Source organism: Pinus tabuliformis, chromosome 7 (assembly GCF_031772625.1).
Source record: "Pinus tabuliformis cultivar Carrire ecotype Pingquan chromosome 7, CPIR1, whole genome shotgun sequence".
NCBI classification, from domain to species: Eukaryota; Viridiplantae; Streptophyta; class Pinopsida; order Pinales; family Pinaceae; genus Pinus; species Pinus tabuliformis.
In genome coordinates this window covers 163802006-163826403 of record NC_142293.1, presented here as the reverse complement: position 1 = coordinate 163826403, position 24398 = coordinate 163802006, and positions in this window count along the sequence as shown.

The following is a 24398-nucleotide window of genomic DNA, read 5'->3' as shown; positions in this document are numbered from 1 at the left end:
GGAACCCAGTCACGCGGAAGGTTGTGTACAGTCAAGATGTGTTGTTAAGAGAGGAAAAAGATGTTATTCAACATGAAGTCCAACCAAAGGAACCTGAGAAGATAGAGTTTGAGCCAAAGGAGGAAGAATCAGACTCTGCAGCAGAGGAGGAATCAGAAGATGAAGAGCCACAAACTCTGCCTGTGAGAAGATCAGTTCAAGAAAGAAGGCAGCCAGAAAGGTATAGTCCATCTGCTTTCAGTTCAAATTTTGCTTTGTCTGTTACTGATAATGATCCCAGAACTGTGAAGGAAGCAGTGGATTCAGAGGATGGAAAACTCTGGAAGGAGGCCATGGTCGATGAAATGGCATCTTTGCACAAAAATGAGGCTTGGGATCTGGTGCAGTTGCCGGCTGGAAGGAAACCCATTGGCAGCAAATGGGTGTTGAAGAAGAAGAAAAATGCAGAAGGAAAGGTGGAGAAATACAAAGCTCGGTTGGTAGCAAAAGGTTATTCCCAGGTGCCGGGAATTGATTTTGGTGATATTTTTTCTCCTGTTGCCAAGGTAACTTCTATTAGATTACTTTTATCTGTTGCTGTTGCTTTTGATTTTTAGGTAGAACAGATGGATGTGAAGACAACATTTCTTCACGGGGATTTGGAAGAGGAAATCTACATGAAGCAACCTGAAGGCTTTGCGGTGAATGGTAAGAAAGAACTGGTATGCAAGTTAAAGAAGTCTTTGTATGGGTTAAAACAGTCACCAAGGATGTGGTATCAGAAATTTGATACATTTATATGGGGACTTGGCTTCACCAAAAGCAAAGCAGATCATTGTGTGTATTTTAAATTAATTGGTGACCGTATTATTTATCTAGTCTTGTATGTGGATGATATGTTGCTGGTTGGAAATGACAAAGAAATTATCCAGGATTTGAAGACCTAATTGTCCTCCAAATTCGAAATGAAAGATCTTGGTGCTGCAAACTATATTTTGGGCATGGAAATTAAAAGAGATCGATCAAAGAGGAAGCTCTGGTTAAACTAGAGGAAGTATGTCGAGACAATACTCCAGAGGTTTAATATGCAGGATAGTAAACCGGTGAAGGTTCCTATTCCTGTAGGTGTGAGGTTATCTGCTGAACAATGTCCCAAGACACAAGAAGAGGAAGAGGACATGTCCCATGTTCCATATGCAAGTGCAGTGGGTAGCCTGATGTATGCAATGGTCTGTACTAGACCAGACATTGCACATGCAGTGGGAGTATTGAGTAGGTTTATGTCAAAACCTGGGAAGGAGCACTTGACAGCAGTGAAGCGGGTTTTCAGGTATTTGCGTGGCACTAGTGATTATGGTTTGTGCTACCAAGGAAGACCAGGATTGGACAGAGTGTTGGATATTCATGGCTTTGTTGATGCAGACTGGGCTGGAGATCTGGATCAGAGAAGATCTACAAGTGGGTATGTGTTTAACCTATTTGGAGGTGCAGTTAGTTGGATGAGTAAGAAACAATCTATAGTGGCACTATCAACTACAGAGGCAGAATACATGGCAGCCACTCATGCAAGCAAGGAAGCAGTTTGGTTGCAGAGATTGTGTTCAAGTATGGGGTTAGTATAGGGAGCTATAAGAATAGACTGTGACAGCCAAAGTGCAATTTTCTTGGCAAAGAACCCTGCTTATCATTCAAAGACAAAGCACATGGATGTTCAGTATCACTTTGTGAGGGATATGATAGAAGACAGAAAGGTGTTGCTGGTAAAGGTGGACACTTTGAAGAATACTGCAGATGCATTGACAAAATCTGTGAGCTCTGAGAAGTTCTCTTGGTGTAGAGAAGCAATGGGAATCTCAGGGTTGAAAAAATGACTAAGCTCTCCTGTGGCCCCCTGTGGAAAGAAAACAACAAGTGGGAGATTGTTGGGTTGTGTTATATTCTTTCCACATAGTTAATAGGGGGTTTGAAGGGCACCCGTAACTCCACTTTATGGGGTCCGGGGCAGCGCCTCGGAAAATTTTGGTTTTGGACCATATGTTAGGTTGGGCGGACCCACCTATGGTTTTTTGCATGATTTTCGCACATGTTTTTTGGACGCGATGGTTTTCGGTCCATGGTATTGGATGTTTCGGCATGTATAAATATGTATTGTAACATTGAAAGGAACATAATGAAAAATCAAGCTGGTAATCCTGGTTTTGGGATCCAGGGAAAAATCTCTGTGCATATGTGTTTTATGGGTTATGCTCTCGCATTGTTTATTTTCTTTGTTTAAGAATTCTTATGCAGGTAATTTATGTACAGGGTTAAAACCTACATGTTGGATATAGAAAGCAATTCAATTCCTTCGCTATCTTACAATGAATAAAATTATGGGTACTTCCCAATCAATCAACACTATTACCTTTTTCTTCTTGATATGTCCTTCTATCTTGATAGTTTGAGGAGTGCTAATTTCGGCCAATGCATTACAAGATATGGTCGGATTCATTTCTTCTTTCTCTAGGGTTTGTTCCTAGTGTGTATCCTCTTCTTTTGATGTTTCTTGTTCCTTTTCTTCTTCCTCTTCACAATCTATGTAAAATCATAACTTCTCAGAACACTTATGATATTTATTGTATTTTCTATCACAATTGTAAGAATTCCCTATTACTATTTTTTCGTCCAATTGTTGTGGTGTCAATCTTGTAGGTTGTGGAAGGATAGCAGCAACAACACTTCCATCTTTATAGTTGTGATTGGTAGGCTTCCTTGTTGCCATAATTTTGCTTTCAATTTTTCTTACTGACTGAATTCCTTCTCTAATGAGTAAGGTTCCCAAATGCACACCTCATGTTGGAGGCTATCCTTTAAAGTCCCTATGAACACATGAATACTATGCTCCTATGGAATATCTTTTACCTTTATATTCAATTTTTAGAAGTCCTCAATGTGCTTCACCATTTAACTCTTCTGTTTGAGATTTATCAATTGCCTAAAGAGGGTGTTGCTTTTTGTGTCCTCATAATGTGCTATCATTTCTTCCATTAAAATTGACCAGGTGATAGTTTTTTTACGAGAGAAAATCCATCGATAACACACAAACTGATTAGTTTCCAAATATAAAGTCACAATGTGTACCTTTTGTGTGTTTTGTAAATTATGGAGATCAAAATATTGCTCCATCTGTAGTATCCATGTTATGGGATCCTTGCCATCAAACTTCCTTATATCAATATTTGGAACATGGTGGATCTTCAATCCAATGTTAGAGTCTATGAAATCATGACTAACATTTCTTTTGTTGTCATTATGAGTTTGCTCTACTACCTTTTCGCCATTAGGAAGCATTTCTTGTAGCAACTTTGCCAAACCTCATTTCAAACCTTCAATGTCTTTCTTCAAATCTTCAATGTTTACTTCTAAACCATCCATCTTAGCTTCTACACCATCCATCTTAGCTTCCATGGCATTCATCTTATATTCCACGCCTTTCTTTAAACCATCCATCACGCCATCCATCTTATCTTCTGTTACTTTTTCTGAGAGTGAAATTTGTTGCACTTGGTCTAGTAATTTTGATATATCATGTTGCATTTCTTCCTCTTGTTCATGAGTGATGCTAGAGCTTTCAGGTTTCTTACTAGGTGTTTCCATTTTCTTTCTTCAGGGCATAAATTAATGATAATTATGCTTCACTATGCCCTTTGAATTCCTTCAAACTAATTTTTCAAACCAAACTTATGTAAAATGTTAAAAATACTACACACCTTTTTTCGCTTTGCAGGAGCTCCATATTGAATCTGTTGTATCTCTCTAATTTCACATCGCCAAGGTCTGAAATTATGTCGCAAGGTAGCCCCCGGAATCCTCTTTCCAACCCCACAAGTCTGATCAATATTGGATTATTCAAGAAATAGTTATTCCAAATCTCCCATGATGCCCTGATTATAGATTGGTTCAGTAGAGTGAACTTGTATGACATTCCACATCTTCCTGTTTCGACCTTCAAACCTAGAAATGCTACAAAAAAAGCTACACTTTGTCTTCTTTCTGTACCATTTTATGAAATTGCAATTTTATGCTCAGAGAGACCGTTATGACGATTTTCCCTAGGTCACCTATTTGAGATATAATTCCAGAGCCTACAAAAACCCTAAATTCCTTGGATCATATCTTCGATAATATAGCGAGAAAAGATATGAAATTTGTACACGAGGTTCATCTAGATTGTTTCTCACATGGGTTTTAATTTCCGCTTCTGAAACGTCTTAGAAGAAACGTTATAGTGAAAATTCCATGATGACCTGTTTGAAGCAGTGAAACCCTAGAATCAAAAGCTCTGATACCAAATGTTATGGAACCAACTCACAAAATAGAAGAAAAGATAGATAAACGACTTCAAAATCATCCTCTTTGAGGGGGAAACCTACTTTACATTACACAAATTAACAATTATTGGATGATACAAATGACAAAACCTCCTTTCTATATACAGGAGTCTAAGGGGTCACAATATAATCGAAGCTGACATAACAATAATAATGTAAGGGCACAACAATAAAAATAGTGGGCTTCTATGGTGCAAAATAATTACAATATGCGGACAACATGGGCACAAAAATAACAATAAGGGGCTACAATGACAATAATAATAAGGGAATACACTAGTATTAAATGGACTTAACAGTTTTTCTAGCCATATGATTCCAAATCTTGTACCCTTTCAAACCAACACCATAACTAATGAATATAAATTTCACTACCTTGTTATCCAACTTTGATTTCTTCTCCTTGGCATATAAGAATATGCCTCACAACCAAAAACATGAAGAGGGTGAAGTGAGGGATTCCTTCCCATCCAAACCTCCATAAGGGTCTTACTACAAGAGTTGATATGGAAAACCTATTAATTGAGAATCATGTAGTTGCAACTACTTCTTCCTAAAAATTCTTCTCTAAGTTGATTCCACTAAGAATACTCCTTAGTGTCTCCAACAATATTCTCTTAATTTAAATCTACAACTCCATCCTACTAAGGCATATATGTAGTTTTATTATTCCTTTAAATTCTATTCTCTTTACAAAACCTATCAATCTCTAGCAAAGATAAAAATTCAAGAGAACAATCATTTAATCCATTAACATGATTTTTGTTTTTAAAGACATGTAGGCCCTTCTCAGCTATATGGCCCAATCTCTAGTGCAAAAGCATAACCTCCTTTGCAGATAAATTGCTTTATGAAGCAATAACTTGTTTAGGGGGTTCTAATTGTGACTTGTAGATCTATAGATCTCTCCACTACAAAAATCAAAGAACTATTACACTTAATAGTGCATGCATCATAGTTAGAATAAAGTGATCACATGTACACCTTTAGTGAGACCACAACTCCTTAGACCATCTTACACCTTTCTAAAAGAAAACAAGTTGCACACTTGCATAATTAATTATTCTTATTGACAATAGGTTTCATGCCGAGTTGGAATGTGTAAAATATCACATATCCTCTTTACTAATCAAATTTAATCTAATCAAGGTTCTACTATAACCAACTATGCTAAGAGGAGGCTCATCACCAAGATATACCACCCCACCATCATATTTCTCATACACTAAAACATAATGCCAACATGAAGTCATATGAAAGGAAGATCCAGGATTTATAATTCATGTTCTCCAATGTACACATATTGCCAAAGCTACAACAAAGAAATATCCACCATCCTGTTTAGAAGATTTTCCAAAGTCACCATTAGAATCATTTTTTTTACTTCCTTATTTTTATTGTCTTCCTTGCAGTCCCTTCTAAAATGCAACCTTGTGGCGATTCCAACATTTCGCCTTAGGTTTTGTAGGCGACTTATGGCTCCCATGGGATTGTGATAGACCATTTTCTCTCTTATTTCTTTCTCCTTAGATATTCCATGAACAACCAAGGCCTCATTAGCAGATTCAAAATATTTTTACCTCACCTTCTTTAAAAGCAACATGACCATGACCTCATCAAACACTAATGTGTTTATAGTACTTCCAATGGCCATTCTTAGTTCTCACATAAATTTGCTAAACACAAGATTCATATGACAATCCTCCTCATTCATCTTACTCCAACTAAGATAAGATATGTCATGGTAGTAGTAAATTCATTTCGGTGTTCGGATGTAGAAGCACTATCATTCATTCTCAAGGAAAATATATTTTTGCACAGAAAAAGATTATTAAGGATTTATCTTAATAAAATTCCCCCAATTTATTCCAAAGATCTCCTACATATTTTCCTTTAGAAATGGTAAATAATACTGAATTTGGTAAATGGAGCTTGATAAGGCTTCTTTTATTTGTTTCCTAACACCACCCACTGTTCATCTATCACACTAGTGGGTTTCGTTCCAAATATTAGAACCCATAGATCTTGATCTATGAGAAGCTTCTTCATATTGGGCTTCCACAACTCAAAGTTAGTGCATTAAACTTCTCCATGTCTAATTTAGATGAGCTTGCCATTTCCCTACAATAAGATTTTATTCTACACAAGCTCCCGCTCAAATAAAGGTTAGATCCAAAAAACTTGTCCTTAACACCTTCATTTCATGGTAATTGAGCTATGATACCAAATGAAAGGAAGTAGAGGTGCATAATACATGTCACACACTAATATATGAGAGAAGAATGTGTAGAAACTAGAAAAAGAATAGTTACGAAAAATAAATAAATAACAAACCATACACAACAAAATTTCTTGGAAAAATTGTTTCCAAGAGAAAAATCCCATGCTCTAAAGCTCACTTGATGCATTATTTAGCAATTAAATGGTTACAATAGAGAGTTTTTGTCATCTCAACAAGAGTGTTAAGCAATAACATAGTTCTAGAGAAAATTTAGTGGCATAATAGTAAGAAAACACTCACACTTTGCGATTTCTTCTAGTGTTAGCACTTAAAAGATAGGAATAGTAAAACCAAAAAGCATTTATGGTTTACCATTTCATAGTGAAAACCATGGCATGTTATTCTCTCCCACTACTCTGCATTTATTCTTTGCCATCACATTGCATTTTTTGTTTGTTTGTTAGGTCATTTACAAATCAATAAGACTAACTTGTGTCTTGAGAAACGACAACCAAGGGTCACCTAATTTGTCAAAATCACCTAAGGATGACACTTGACTTGGGCCACACCAACCCATACTCATGGTTGGATTTTTGTTTATAGAATTTCGAACTGATGACGATTTCACCATGAAATGTCGTAGCAAAATACCTTGTCATTGATTGCTCTATACTTCGTGGGAACCAATTTGCATTTATTAGGAACTAAAAAGTGTAAAAAGACAATAGCTCGAGTGGTATATAGTGAGTGAGTTTTATTCCCCTCACCTACATTCTATTCTTTGAGAACATGTTAGCCTAGGTGGTAAAAATTTCAACATGTTAAAAATTATGATGACTAATCCTATAATCACCAAAATTTGAATACCTTGATATTTAAATGAATAGTGAGAATTGTTATGATTTTATATATTTAAGTTATAATTTTATATATTCAGGTGAATATTGATTGGATTTTAAGTTTTCGCTAGAATGGTCTTGTGAAGTTACCCATTCACGAATTTTCACTAACAAGAAAAGGTAGTAAAACAAATATTGTTATTTGGAAAATAAAATGAATATCAAATTTCAACACGTCTCTTATTTGCTATACCGTTTAAATTATAAAATTTTTATTATTTATGAATAATTTCGTGCACCGATATATGCACTTATTGCAATTACATGTGCAATTATCACCGACAAATGTGCATAAGGGGCGTAACATATATCCAATACTTAATTCCATGTAAACATCACCCATATTGAATGGTCCCTAAAGGCTATACACCCCATCATTATGCACCCATAATTACTTTGAAGTGGGTGATGTGTGTTTTCTTCAACCAATGGAGTAGCCAAATTATTATTTCTGAAGTGTTTTTTTCAACTAATGGAGTAGCCAAATTATTATTTCTAAAGTGAAATTCTTTCATTATTATCCACACGGAACCTTAAGTGTTGACTATATTGAACACCCTAGGTAAAGGTGGTGCCACGTGTAATTGTTTTAAAACTACATGTCAATGGTCAATGTACCTCCCTAGGGACATATCATCAAATGTAAATTATTAACTCTCATCCAATGAATTTAGGATAATAATTGGTTTGATCCATGGTCACCCACACTGAAATTTAAATTATAATGTTCCGTGGGCTTTTGGGTTCAATGAATTTTAGATAATAATTGCTATAGATTACATTACCTATACGCTGCAATGTGGGTGCCACTCTCTATTCAAGTGGAATCTCGTACATGGAAGAAAAATAAGGCAAGGTAGTGTGTCCCCCTTTAAGGGGTCCTTGCATTTATCACATTAGAAAATTTCGAACTTGAGATTGACAGTCTTCAAGGGGTTTGACTCCCTCTAGACCATCGAAATCTTATATTTTCGTACCTGCTTTAGATACTTGAGAGAAAAGTTCACAAGGTTTACAATATTGTTAAGGTGAAGTGATTGAAATAATAATCATTACTATATTTTGGTAACTATAATTATTGATTTGGTAAACCATATATTCTTTTGACCAACGATATAAGGTAATGAAATTGGTAAAGGGGATATTTTTCGAACTTAGCATCTAAATTAAGCAAATTGGGGAAAATTGATTACATGCAAACCTAACATTTAAGTGAATTAATTTTCATAAAGTATATGACTTTCAAATTTGGTAGTTAGATTAAGTAATTTTTGTAAAATAAATATATTATAATTTGATATTTAATTTAAAAGAAATATATCCTCGTATTATTATTTTTTTTTTTTCCGAAGGTGGTAAAACCTATCAACTCAGGTGTCAAATCAACAGTGAGGACAGCCATCTCTGGCTGCTATCCGCGAATGCTGGGTTTGACTCATCACTGTTAAATAGGAAAACTACGCCACCTGACATAACCCTGCTGGTGGTCCGTAATCGGGAGCAGGGTCTCACTCCTGCCAGATGCCTCTGGGTCTTGGGCCGTTAACCTGTGTCCTTACGTCCGAGGAAGATGAGCTCTTAGCGAAGCAGAAGCAGTTTTACGGCATACTCCAGGCCGAATCCTCGTATTATTATTAGTGTTGATATGTGTTTTTTTATTAAAAGTTTATAAGAATTATTAGAATGGTATAATTGTAAATTTTAAGTACAATAAAAAGTTGTGAGGATATTAAATCTATTTATATATTTAAAAATACAATTTTAATAATTAAAATTTGCAAAGTGATAAAAATAATTGTGTTAAGAAGTTTTATACAATTCAATATGGAAGAGATGTGTAGGCGTAATGTAAATATGATAATATTTTTTAGATGTTTTGAAATTTTGAGAAAATTGATAACGTGCAAATCTATCATTTAAGTAAATTAAATTTCACAAAAGAGATAACTTTTAAATTTGGCATTTAGGTTAAGCAATTTTTGTAAAATAAATATATTATAGTTTGATATTTAATTAGAGAAAATAACATATTCTAAATGTGTTATGATTTATATATTTCAATTTTTTTTATTGATTTCTTATGTGGTGTAGAATTGAGAGTGTACTATTAAGTCAATTTGTGAGATGAAAGTGACCATGTTAAGGGTTGGTGTGGCCCAGACCACGTGTAATCTTAGATGATTTTAACCACTTAGCTATCCCTAAAATGAAGTTTTTCAAGCTACATATCAAACCTGTAGTTTTTTCAAGCTATATATCAAACCTACAATAAAAGTTAAACAACTTCACAAAAAATAAAAAATCATCATTTTTTTAAATTCGATTATAAATTTATAAAAATCATTAAAATTACATATATTAATTATTAAGATTGTAAAATCTAAATACAACAAATTTTTTTTAATAACAATAAATCCATTTTCATAGAACTTTAACGATTAAAAAAAATAATATAATTGGATTTCAACTTTGAATATTATGAAAAAGTAAAATTATATAACATTTCAACCTCTCCATATATTTTAGTGAGAAAAGTACGCATCATATTTAATTTAATAAGTGAATTTGGAAAAGTAAAATATTTCTCCATTTGAGGAAAATTTGAGTGGTTAGATTTTTCTAATTCGATAATTTCCTATAGTTTTTCTAAAAATAATTGGTTAATTTTTATATTTTTTAAAAAGTAATTTAGCTTAATTTTTATAGGAAATAATTATTTAAAATAAAATTATAAATATGTTTTAAAATTATATAATTTTTTATAAATTTTAATATTTTTATCAAAATATTGTCATATATTTTATAGATATTTTAAAAATTAATGTATTTGGGAGGAGAAAAGGTACTCTATGATTTCGATGAGGACAAAGTATTTACTATACTCATGGGTTCTTGGTCATATGACAAATAATTAAGGAGACATATATGGTTTCTATTAGGGAATTTTGTTAGCCAAAGAATATCAAGTGGATACACTTACAATTATGAGAAATTCTCTCCTAATCTTGCATCATCTCGTCAAAGGCTCCCTCCCAAAGGAGAAATATATGAGAAACATCATGAAAAGAGTGAGAAAAATTGTGGAAGATTGATGAGGAGCTCATGACCAAGTGTCGTAAAATGATAAAAAATGAAAGTGCTCAGAACTCGTTTGAACCTAAACGACCAGATAGAGCTCATCTTCCTGATTCTAGTGCCATGAATGGTTTGGAAAACGATCGCTGTATGAGAAATTTATGCCAAAAAGAAGAATTGCCGAATAATATTGAAATTTTGAATTTTTTCAAAAAAAATTAAAATAGAATATTCTTTGGAATATTTTGTTTTGGGCAACGAATAGAAAGCTGCCATGTGGCAAGCCCAGAGGCTAGCACATGGCCAAAGTGACATCATCATAATGGGCGCATATGTTTATAATTTTGGTCGGGTTGTGAATTGAACCCACGACGAGTCAAACCGCATTACAATGCTTTACCAATGCACCAATGGGATCGGACTTGATCTGCTGGCGGAGTTAACAATATTACAAAGTTGTATTACATTTGGGTGGGGCCTAAAGTGGGCCAGCCCTAAAGGGTCAGCCCCCATCATATATGTCCGTAGCCCCGGAATTGAGGACCTTAACCCCAAACCGCCGCCGTGATTCCAACGGTCTTCCGTTTAATGTGTGGGACATGTTCACATGGTATAATAAAGCGAAGTTAAGATAACTACTTGTTAACCGAAACCTCCAGCACGGAATCCAACAACAAACTGCCAGCCCGAAATGTGTTCACATGAAATTACTCCAACTACAGTTAAGCGAACCGTAACAGCCAGTTAGCATGGCGGAAAATTTGGCGGAGTGCCAAATTTGGGCAGTCAAGCCATATTTGGCAGGCCTATCTCGCCTTCAACTAAAGTTAACTTGAGTTTTTCTAGGGCAAACTAGCAGTTCAATGAAGGAGCCATAACTTTGGCTAGGAAGGTCCTTTTTGGACAATTTTTTTTTTAGATTTTGAGTCTCTTTGACCTTCTGAAGCCATTGGCATAGGTTTCATAGCCATCGGAGGTCGTTTGCAGGCATTTTTGCTTGCGGAAAGTTCTAGGAGCCACAAGGGACAAATGAGTTTAAGAGCTGCATTGGAAAGTGTGCAGCCATTGAAAGTGGAAAGAAGGTCATTCCTGAAGTTTTTCAGCATTCTGAATCCATTTCTATAGCTTGTTTTGCTTGTTGAGGCATTCTTCTCACTATTTAGCTTCAGGAAAGCTTTCAGGGCCGCTAGGGCCATTTCAGTGATTGAGCTGTGCTGGGCTAGGTTCATCTGTTTGAGGTGAAATAAAAACATATTTATGTTGTAAGGAACCTTTTGAATCCAACGAAGGTGTTTTCAGAAGAATTTCGAGACTTCTAAAGGCCAAGATGCTAAAGAGAAGTTTCAGGCAACCCAGAGCCATCCATGGGAGAAGGCCTAGATTGGGGATGCAGTGCTCATTTTGAGCAAAAGAACAATCATTTGTTTATGTCATATATGTGCTGGAGACAGTAGCAGAGGTTTCAGAGACCTTTGAATCATTCTGAAGGGTTTTGTGCCATTAAGAAGCTCAGGGAAGCTTAGTGCACCTACTGAAGGAATCAAGTCCAAGGGAGCCTAGATCTGCCCGCACAAAGTGGACAGCCATGAGAGGGATGTATATGGTTTTCCAAACCCATAGGTTCAATTAGTAACCTTTTGGAGTTGAGTGTGGAACTTGTAAAAGAATTCAAGCCATAATCCCAAAGAGCCAAGTCTAGTTGACTAGAGCTCACAAGAGACGTAGCCCATGAGATTGGGGTGAACTCCTCATTAAATTTGTTGTTATGTGTGATGTTTATTTGCTGTCTTATATGTCTAATATATATGTTTAATATCAGCTGAAACAAATCAAGTTAAAACACATAAACAGAAGAAAAGACATACACCTCTTGCAAGCTAAAACTCCGCGTAACGTCAAGTTCAAGCAAGGTCCTTTTTTAATTGAATTTGAGTGTTTAATTTTTATTTCTTTAGGCAGAGTCTGTAGAGGCCCAGGTAGCTTCTGGATCTCATCCTCACTTTAGAGGTGACATATCCAGTAAATGCCCCTACAGTCAATCTTTGTATTAGAAATAAGAAGTGCAAATATTTGCATTTTTAAACTTGGAGTATTTGTGCACTCATTTACATAAATGAAAATGGATACCTTGCACCCTTAAACAAGTACATTCCATTTTCAGATCAAAGATATCTCATCCAAAGCATATTTCCATCTCCCAACGAACTTCAACAAAGAAGCAAACATGCATACTAACGAAGGGTGTAAATTGAAGATAGGTGAATTAAAGAGTAATGGTCAAATAAATCCTACCATAATTCCTTAATAGTGTATAAATTCTATTAAAAACGTTCCCTAGTAACATTATATGTTGGAATTTTTTGTTTCATTGAGATAGTTGTGTAAAGTATTCACCTAAAAAAAGCCCTCATTTTATTACTAAAATACATTCTCCTAAACAAAATCATGTATTTCTATATGAAAAGAAAGAAACTTAGAAAATTTTAATGCATTAATTTTATAATACCTAATGTATTTGCAATAAACCAAGCAAAGAAATATATAATACATATAATCTTTTCATTTAAAATAATAATAATTGCTTCATGGTCACCAAATTGTGAAATATACTTATGCCCCAAGGGGTTTTCTATAGTCGTATTCACCACAGTACAAGAAAAGGAATATTTTCTCAATAAGGGACCATGGTTTTGGGGATGTGAAGGTCTCTTCATGACCCCTTGGTTCCTAGATTTCGAGGCCAACACAATGGCAGTATCAAAAATTCCAGTTTGGGTAAGGATGCACAACCTTCCATTACACTTCTGGCATCATAATGTTTTAATAGCCATATGGAACTCCTTGGGAAAGTTATTAAAAGATTGATGGGGACAGACTCACAAGGGGAATATTTACTTTTGCTAGGATATGCGTTGAAGTAGACCTTAGCCAAGGACTACTAGACAGTATTACATTGAATTTCAATAATACAGAGTGGGCTTAACCTTTAGATTACAAAAATACAAGTTTTTGATGTTGTGGATGTTTAAAAATAGGCCACCTCTATAGTGCCTATCCACAAGCTAAAAAATACCCCAAATGGAATGAGAAGCAACAGGAAAAGACAAGAGGTTGGCAATATATAGACCCCTTGGAAGAAGAAGCAGAAAAAGTAGAAACAACATAAAATAAAGTAGAAACGAATGTTCAAAAGGTCCAGAACAACACTCAAAAAGAGGAGAAAGATTACACCAATCCTTGCAACTTGTGATCCAACAACCCTTTGTAGCAACAAGAGTCCCAACTAACAGGAATGGAAGTAAGTGTCAACAAACAAACTCATGGATCAAAAAGATTTGATTCTGACAAAGAATATCCCATAAATACAAACGAAAATCAGTTATCCATTGTAACATCCACTCCCAACACTTGAGGTTGGCGAAAAGCGGAAAAAAAGAAAAGTAGAAAAGAATAGGTTAGCTGTACTTTTTTTTAGTTTTTTTTTTCTTTTATTTTTTCAGCGAAAATAGGAACAGATCATATGCATATGCTTTTTAGCATCTAAAACATGTAATTTTGTCCCATGAATAAAATTACGATTTTTCCAAGGGAAAAAAAAAAATTTAATCATAGTCAACCATGGTCCATTGTCATATTGTGACATAGATTGTCCCAATATGAAAATCAATCATGTTCAACCATCATCAACAATCGTCAACCATGTTCAAATATCATCAACCGTGGTCAATCATGGTCAACCATGATCCAACATCACATTTAGACAAAGATTGTATCAATATTAAAATAAACCATGGTCAACCATGTTTATTTTAGGGTTTATAGTATTTATCTTAGGGCTTCTATACCTTGTGTTTATAATATTAATCCCCTGGGTTTATTAATCTAAGGGTTCCTATTCTTAGGGTATAATATTATTCATAAGGTTTATAATATTAATCCTAGGGTTTAATATAAATCCTTAGGCTTTATAATATTGGTCAACCATAGTAAACCTTACTTAATCATAGTCAACCATGGTTTAGTGTCACATTGTGACGAAGATTGTCTCAATATGAAAATCAACCATGGTCCAACATTGCATTGTGACAAAGATTGTCTCAATATGAAAATTGATCATGGTCAACCATGGTCACCCATGGTCCCATGTCTCACTGTGACAAAGATTATTTCAACATGAAAATCAACCATGGTTAACTATGGCCAACCATATTTATTTTAACATTTAATTTTTTTATTATAGGGTTTATATACCTTGGTTTATGACATTTGTCTTAGGGTTTACCATATAATTTTCTCAATATGAAAATCAATCATGGTCAACAATAGTCCAACGTCACATTGTGAAAAATATTGTCTCAATATTAAAATCAATCATAGTCAACAATGGTTGAATGTTGCATTGTGACAGATATTGTGTCAATATGAAATTGAACCATGGCCAACCATGTTTATTTTAAGGTTTATAATATTTATTTTAGGGTTTATATACCTTGGGTTTATAATATTAATCATGGTTAACCATGGTTAATCATGGTCTAATGTTGCACTATGACAAAGATTGTCACAATATGAAAATCAACCATGGCCAACCATGGTTTTTTTAGGGTTTATAATATTTATCTTAGTGCTAATATTCCTTTGTTTTAGAATTTTAATGCCTTGAGTTTAATATTATTCCCTTCAGTTTTTAGTATTAATCCCTTGGGTTTATTATTTCCTTGGTTTTATAATATGAATCTCTTGGGTTTATTAATCCAAGGGTTAATAGTTCTAGGGTATAATGCTATTGATAAAGGTTTATAATATTTTTAGATATTATTGACAGGGTTTATAATATAATATTTTTCGCTTGGTCCAATGTCGCATTATGACACCCATGGTCATCCATGACCAACCATGGTCGATCATGATCCAACGTAACATTGTGACAAAGATTGTGTCAATATGAAAATAAACCATGGTTAACCATGTTTATTTTGACGTTTATAATATTTATCTTAGTGTTTATATACATTGGGTTTATAATATTAATCATGGTCAACCAACCTCTAATGTTGCATTGTGACAAATATTGTCTCAATATGAAAATAAACCATGGTAAACCATGTTTATTTTAAGGATTATAATATTTCCCTTAGGTATAATATACCTTAGGTTTATAATATTAATCCCCTGGGTTTAATATTATTCCTTTCAGTTTTTAGTAGTAATCTCTTGCACTTATTATTGTCTTGGTTTTATAATATCAATCCCTTGGGTTTATTAATCTAAGGGTTGATATTTATAGGGTATAATACTATTGATAGGGCTTGTAATATAAATTCTATAATAATATTGATATGGTTTATAATATAAATCCCTTGGGTTTATAATCCATTGGATTTATAATATATATTCCTTGGGTTTATTAATCGCATTGTGACAAAGGTTGTCTCGATATAAAAATCAATCATGGTAAAACATGGTCCAATGTCATATTGTGACAAGGATTGTTTCAATATGAAAATCAACTACATTTGTTTTTTGGTTTACAATATTTATTTTAGGGTTTATATAGATTGGGTTTATAATAATAATCCTGTGGGTTTAATATTATTCCCTTTGGTTTATAATTCCTTGAGGTTATAGTATTAATCCCTTAGGTGTATTATTCCCTTGGATTTATATATCAATCGCTTAGCTTTATTAATCTAAGGGTTCATATTCCTAGGGTTTATAAAATTAATCCCAGCTTTTAATATAAATACCTTAGGTTTATAAGCATGGTTAACCATGGTCCAACATAACATTGTGACAAAGATTATCTTAACATGAAAATCTACCATGGTCAATCATGGTCTACCATGGTCAACCATTGTCCAACACCACACCATGAAAAATAGTCTCAATATAAAAATCAACCATGGTAAATCATATAATTTATTTCACCATTTATGGTATTTCTCATAGGTTTTTTATACCTTTGTTTATAATAGTTAACTTATGGTTTATCATAGGATTTCCCGAGTATGAAAATTGATCATAATCAACCATAGTGAACCTGGTCAATAATGGTCAATCATGGACAAAAATGGTAAAACATGGTTGACCATTGTAAATTATGGTCAATAATGCTTAACCATGGTCAGCAATGGTCCAACGTCACATTATGACAAGGATTGTCTAAATATGAAAATCAACCATGGTCAACCATGGTCCAACGTCGCATTGTGACAAAGATTGTCTCAATATGAAAATCAATCATGGGCAACCATGGTCGAATGTCTCATTGTGACAAAGAATATGAAAATCAACTATGTTTATCTTAGGGTTTATAATATTTACCTTAGGTTTTATATATCTTAGGCTTATAATATTAATCCCTTGGGTTTATAATATCAATCCCTTGGGTTTATTAATCTAAGTTTTCATATTTATAGGGTATAATATTATTGATAGGGTTCATAATATTAATCCTAGGGTTTAATATAAATCCCTTGGGTTTATAATCATAGTCAACCATTGTCAACCATGGTCCAATTTGACATTGTGACAGATTGTCTCAATATGAAAATCAAGCATGTTCAACCATCATCAACCATCATCAACCATGGTCAATCATGGTCAACCATGCTCCAATGTCACATTTAGATAAAGATTTTATCAATATTAAAATCAACCATGTTCAGTCATGTTCAATCATGGTCAACCATGGCCAACCATTGTCCAATGTCACGCTGTGACAGTAATTCCCTAAATATGAAAATTAACCATGGTCAACCATGTTTATTTTAGGGTTTATAGTATTTATCTTAGGGTTTCTATACCTTGCGTTTATAATATTAATCTCTTGGTTTATAATATTCATCCCTTGGGTATGTTAATCTAAGGGTTCCTATTCTTAGGGTATAATATTATTCATAAGGTTTATAATATTAATCCTAGGGTTTAATATAAACCCTTAGGCCTTATAATATTGGTCAACCATAGTAAACCTTACTTAATCATAGTCAACCATGGTTTAGTGTCACATTGTGACAAAGATTGTTTCGATATGAAGATCAACCATGGTCCAACATTGCATTGTGACAAATATTGTATCAATATGAAAATTGATCATGGTCAACCACGGTCACCCATGGTCCCATGTCTCATTGTGACAAAGATTGTCTCAATATGAAAATCAACCATGGTCAACTATGACCAACCATATTTATTTTACCATTTAACTTTTTTATCATAGGGTTTATATGCCTTGGTTTATGATATTTATCTTAGGGTTTACCATAGAATTGTATCAATATGAAAATCAATCATGGTCAACCATGGTGAACCATAGTCTAGCGTCACATTGTGAAAAAGATTGTCTCAATATTAAAATCAATCATAGTCAACGATGGTCCAACATCGCACTGTGATAGAGATTGTGTCAGTATGAAATTGAACCATGGCCAACCGTGTTTATTTTAATATTTATTTTAGGGTTTATATACCTTGGGTTTATAATATTAATCATGGTCAACGATGGTTAATAATGGTCCAATGTCGCATTATGACAAAGATTGTCCCACTACGAAAATCAACCATGGTCAACCATGCCTATTTTAGGGTTTATAATATTTATCTTAGGTTTTATATACCTTTTTTTAAGAATATTAATCACTTTAGTTTAATATTATTCCCTTCATTTTTTTAGTATTAATCCCTTGGGTTTATTAGTTCCTTGGTTTTATAATATGAATCTCTTAGGTTTATTAATCCAAGGGTTTATATTTCTAGGGTATAATAATATTGAAAAGGTTTATAATATTTTTAGATACTATTGATACGGTTTATAATATATATATATTTTTCTTGGTCCAATGTTACATTATGACACCCATGGTCATCCATGACCAACCATGGTCGACCATGGTCCAATGTCACATTGTGACAAAGATTGTGTCAATATGAAAATCAACCATGGTTAACCATGTTTATTTTAATTTTGATAATATTTATCTTAGTGTTTATATACATTAAGTTTATAATATTAATCATGGTCAACCAAGCTCTAATGCTCCTTTGTGACAAATATTGTCTCCCTATGAAAATCAACCATGGTAAACCATGTTTATTTTATGGTTTATAATATTTACCTTAGGGGTAATATACCTTAGGTTTATAATATTAATCCCTTGGGTTTAATATTATTCCTTTGAGTTTTTAGTATTATTCCCTTGGGCTTATTATTGTCTTGGTTTTATAATATGAATCCCTTGGGTTTATTAATCTAAGGGTCCATATTTCTAGGGTATAATACTATTGATAAGGCTTATAATATAAATTCTATAATAATATTGATATGATTTATAATATAAATCCCTTGGGTTTATAATCCATTGGATTTATAATATATATTCCTTGGGTTTATTAATCGCATTGTGACAAAGGTTTTCTTGATATAAAGATTGATCATGGTCAAACATGGTCCAATGTCACATTGTGACAAGGATTGTCTCAATATGAAAATCAACTATGTTTATTTTGTGGTTTATAATATTTATTTTAGGGTTTATATAGATTGGGTTTATAATAATAATCCCCTGGGTTTAATATTATTCCCTTTGGTTTATAATTCCTTGAGGTTATAGTATTAATCCCTTGGATTTATAATATCAATCCCTTGGCTTTATTAATCTAAGGGTTCATATTCCTAGGGTATAATATTATTCATAGGGCTTATAATATTAATCTTAGGGTTTAAGATAAATCCCCTGGGCTTATAATTGTGGTCAATCATCATCCAATGTCACATTATGAAAAATAAGGTCTCAATACTAAAATCAACCATGGTTAACCATTGTCAACCATCGTCAACCATCGTCAATCATGGTCGAGCATGGTCTAATATCACATTGTGACAAAGATTTTCTCAATATGAAAATCAAGCAAGGTCAACCATGGTCCAATGTTGCTTTTTGACAAAGATTATCTCAATATGAAAATCAAACATGGTCAACCATGGTCCAATGTCACATTGTGAAAAATATTGTCTCAATATGAAAATCAATCGTGCTCAACCATGGTAAACCATAGTTCAACATCACATTGTCACAAAGATTATCTCAGTATAAAAATAATGATGGTCAACCATGGTTCAACATCACTTTGTGACAAAGATTCTTTCAATATGAAAATCAACCATGGTCAACCATGATCCAATGTCGTATTTCCACAAAGAATGTTTGAATATAAAAATAAACCATGGTTAACCATGTTTGTTTCAGGGTTTATAATATTTATCTTAGGGTGTATATACCTTAATTTTACAATATTAATTCAATGAGTTTAATATTATTCCCTTGAGTTTTTAGTATTAATCCCATATGCATAATTATTCCTTGGGTTTATAATATCAATCCCATAGGTTTATTAATCTAAGGTTTCATATTCCTAGGGTATAATGTTATTGATAGGGTTTATAATATTAATCCTCAGTTTTAATACAATTCTCTTGGGTTTATGATCCATTTGGTTTACGATATAAATTCATTGGGTTTATAATATTAATAATCACTTACATTTATAATATTAATCACAAAAGTTTATAATATTAATCTCTTGGCCTCTCAATATTAATCCTTTGGGTTTTCAAAGGATTTATAATATTAATAATTCATTGGTTTAATAATATCAAAATTATTATATTATTGATAATATCAATAACATTATCATAATATTATAATAATTATTTTAAATTTCCCTATAATTGTTATAATTATTATTGTATTTACAATATAATGATAATAATATATTATAATATAATTATTATTATTGTATTATTATTATATTTATATATTTATTAATATGAATATTAATATTAAATCCATATCCATTGTCGTGTATCCCTGTATATCAACCACATTTAATAATGTGGTTGTGCATATGATTGATATATGCCCATGGGCGTATATAAATGTGGTTGCGCTAGTTAATATAAAAGTTAAAATGCAAGTGTTTCGTTATAATATAAATTAATCTTTTTGTTTCTTTTTTTTTTGAATTATGCATCTTGTATAAAATTACCAATATTTTGGGTGGGGAGTTCACCCATCATTAGAGACACTCACTCCTATGTCCTTGAGGTTGGGTGGAATGCCCACACAAAATGTGGGTAGTTTCATAGAAGATACACAATTATCTCTAAAAAAAATGTTTTATTGATTTATAATATAAAAAAGCTCCTGCATTTCAAATTTTATATTAATGAATTATAATAACTTTATCATCTTGAATCAATTCTTCATATTCCCTTATAATAGGTGGAGTGCCCACCCAATAATTCAGTTGTTTCATACTAGATACACAATTTATCAAGAAAATTAATAGACAAAACATAATTCTCGATATGAAAATATGCATACTCAAATATAATAAAACATTGATTTAAAAATCAAATCACAAAAATATCTTGATTCTTCACAATTTTTTATAATGATCAATTATGTTTTTTATGTAATGTCGGTCTTTAAGTCCTTACATTACTTGCAAGCTTAACTTGTAGCTTAATTAACCAAAAGAGTTGTAACAATTAATTTTAAATGATAAGAAAAATTATATATGTGTGTGTGTGTGTTTCAACATACTTGTTACACAAAATGAAGTCTTTGAATGTTGTGTATTATTTTTAAAAGTGATGGGGCCAGCCCACGTGGTCCCGCCGTCAATGCACTTACTTTGGTGTGTACCAACAAATGAATATAATAATCAAAAATATTTTGGATATATGTTAGTTGATTTTCAATCTGCGCTGAATTGATTGGGGTTATGGTGATTGTACGCTGGTTGTTTGTCTGGTGGACATCTATCCCTCCTCGGAATTCTACGAACCCGCGTTGGTATAGGGTTTCACACCTTTGCGCTCATTTGGTTATTCGTTGTTTCTCCCGGTCATTTGCTCTGTGAGCTCTCGGCGACCCCTTGCAGCTTCTGTGGTTTTCTTTGTATTGTTCTGAGGCTTGTCCACCTGGCCTCCTGAGCTACGTGCTCCTCGTAGCCTTCTCGGCCTCGGTCATTTGGGACTCGGCCTAGAAATCTTCTGTTCACCCAGCGATATGTCGACTCTTACTGTGTGTTTGGAGACTGCCTTAGTGGGTCTCCACCTCTGTGCGTCTTTTATTGGTTCGCTGTCTGTGTTTCATGAGTGTTTATATTTGGTTGATGGCCGTATGATCCTTGGTGACATTTTCTTCAACGCTGGTTCGATTCCTCCACAAACTCGGCAGGGTTATGGCAGCGTTCCCCGTCGGTTTCTCCGCCAACTCACCTGGTAAGTCACTATTCTATGCTGGACATTTGTACCCCTCTTCTACTCGAGTCTAACGTCTTGGCTCCTTCATGAGCAGAAGGGTCATTCGAGGTGTAGTTGCGGCTATGGCTTGCCTATCAGGTAAATAATGCACTGTGTTTTATTCGTTCATTTCCATTTCCAGTTCTCTATATTCTGTTCCTTGGAGTCTAATCTCGTTCTGTTTGTTTTCTTCATAGGTGGAGCCACTCGAGGGTTTTGGCGCTTGGACTCTCAGCTGTTCCGAACAAAACACGGGTAGCGTCGCTCTATTCGTTTGTGGTTTGCTTGACTTGAATATTACGACTTGTAGGGTTGGTCAAGATTTCTTGCTGGTCTTGAGCCGCTGTCTGTATTTGGTTCTCTGGTCATTAGGCACCATCGTTGGTTATGGAAATGAGTTGGGGTCTTATGGGGTTTGGCTTCTGTTTGCAATTAGTTTTAATCCCCATGTCTGTGAACTGGGTTCGGTCTTTTACTTCGAACAAAGTGTAAATGAACAATGAATTTTGGATGACTGTATTTTGTGACTCTATGAATTCAGTGCTGGAATAGATTTGAATTTCATTCGTAAATTCACATACCTGATATGATTATTTAATGTCTGGTTATTTTTTTTTTTGTCGCTTGTAACTAGCACTGTTACTTCTCATCCAACTTTGGTTATCATCTTCTTTTGACTTAGAACCTGTAGCAGTACATTGACAATCTTCACATGATAAAATATTACCAAATGTTACACAGTATTGAGGACGTTGTAGGAGTGTGTGTGCACAGGAAAAAACTATATTTCTCTCTCTGTTTTTTCTTATACAGTCGAACCTCCTAATGTGCTTTTTCTCTCTTTTTAATAGCACTGTTTACAAACTGTTCTAACTGCTGTCAGTTTATTCAGTTGGTTACATCAATTATTCCTCATGCAGAACTTTTCATGGTTGTCTAGTACATTTTCTTTTCATGCTTTTACAATAGTAATGTAACTGTTTGGAAACAATGACTAACTAATTACTACTGCTCCTAATTAAAATGTATTACATTAATCTTAGGCAACTTTAATGAAAGAAAAGTAAAATAAAAAAACAAGTTTACTATCCATCCAGTAAATTAATTTCTCTGTCCTCTTCAAAAACCATAACAATCTCACTTCTGTCTTTGCCCTGTCAGCCAGATGCTCCTGCATCAGGCTCCCAGGGTAAAAGAAAACCATGGCTCTGTTCCATGAGTTCCTCCACCGAATAGCCCGCCTTCTGTATCTGCGCTGCGTCGAGCCACGAGTTATCCTCCATTGGACGATCTCTCCACTTGACGAGATATCGTAGATATTCTTTCCGACGTGTCTTCTTGGCTACCTCGGTACTGAGGATCCCTTCAATCTCATGGGACTGAGTCGAAGGCATATGCTTCTTCCAAGAATTGTCTCCAATTTGGGTGTCACGTTATGGTTGTACCACACTGTCTTCCTCTGCTTGGGTAGTATATGGGAACAGATCCACCACATTGAAAATAGGTGATATGCCTATATCAGGTGGCAGCTGAATTTCATAGGCGTTGGCTGAAAATTTACGTAAGATCTTGCAGGGACCAATTTTCTTAAATTTTAGTTTATTATACGTGCCCTTAGGAAATCGTTCCTTGCGCAGGTGCGCGAGGACCTCATCTCCAACATTAAATTTCACTTCTCTTCGCTTTGAATATGCTTGTTGCTTATACTTCTGTACGTTTTCCTACAATTTTAATTTGACTTGTTCATGTAGCTTGCTTATTGCTTTGGAAAAATCTTCCCCATCCGCGCTTCTCCGCTCCAACTTTCCCAAATCTCGCAGTTCATGTATTCCCCAAGGATGCATGCCGTACAAAATCTGGAATGGGTTGTGTCTGGTGCTACGATTGGGCAAATCGTTATAAGTGAATTCTGCCTGAGCAAGAGCACAATCCCATAACCATGAATTTTCTCCAGTCAAACTCCGTAATAAATTCCCCAAGCTCATGTTCACCACTTCCGTTTTTCCATCAGTCTGCGGATGATACGCAGAGCTGAAATTCAATTGCGTGCCCAACTTTTTCCACAAGGTGCGACAAAAGTGTCCTGTGAATTTTACATCGTCGTCTGAAACGATAGATCTAGGTAGGCCATGTAATCTAACAACCTTCGTGAAAAACAGGTGAGCTACGTACGTGGCATCACTAGTTTTCCGGCAAGGAATAAAATGAGCCATTTTTGAAAATCTATCTACCACCACCATCACTGAATCATATACCCGCTGCGTCTAAGCAGTGCTAAGACAAAGTCAATGCTAACTGAGTCCCATGGCCTGCTCGGAACAGGTAGTGGTGTGTAAAGTCCAGTATTCTGACTGTGTCCTTTCTCCAGTTGGCAGACTTTACACCTATTCACGTATCTTTGTACATCCCTGCTCATTTTTGGGCCAATAATAAAAATGTCTGAGTTGCTCCAAAGTTTTTTTGATGCCAAAATGACCCGCTAGTCCACCACTATGCCTCTCCCGTACAATATTTTCCCTCATCGAACAGTCTGGGATACATAA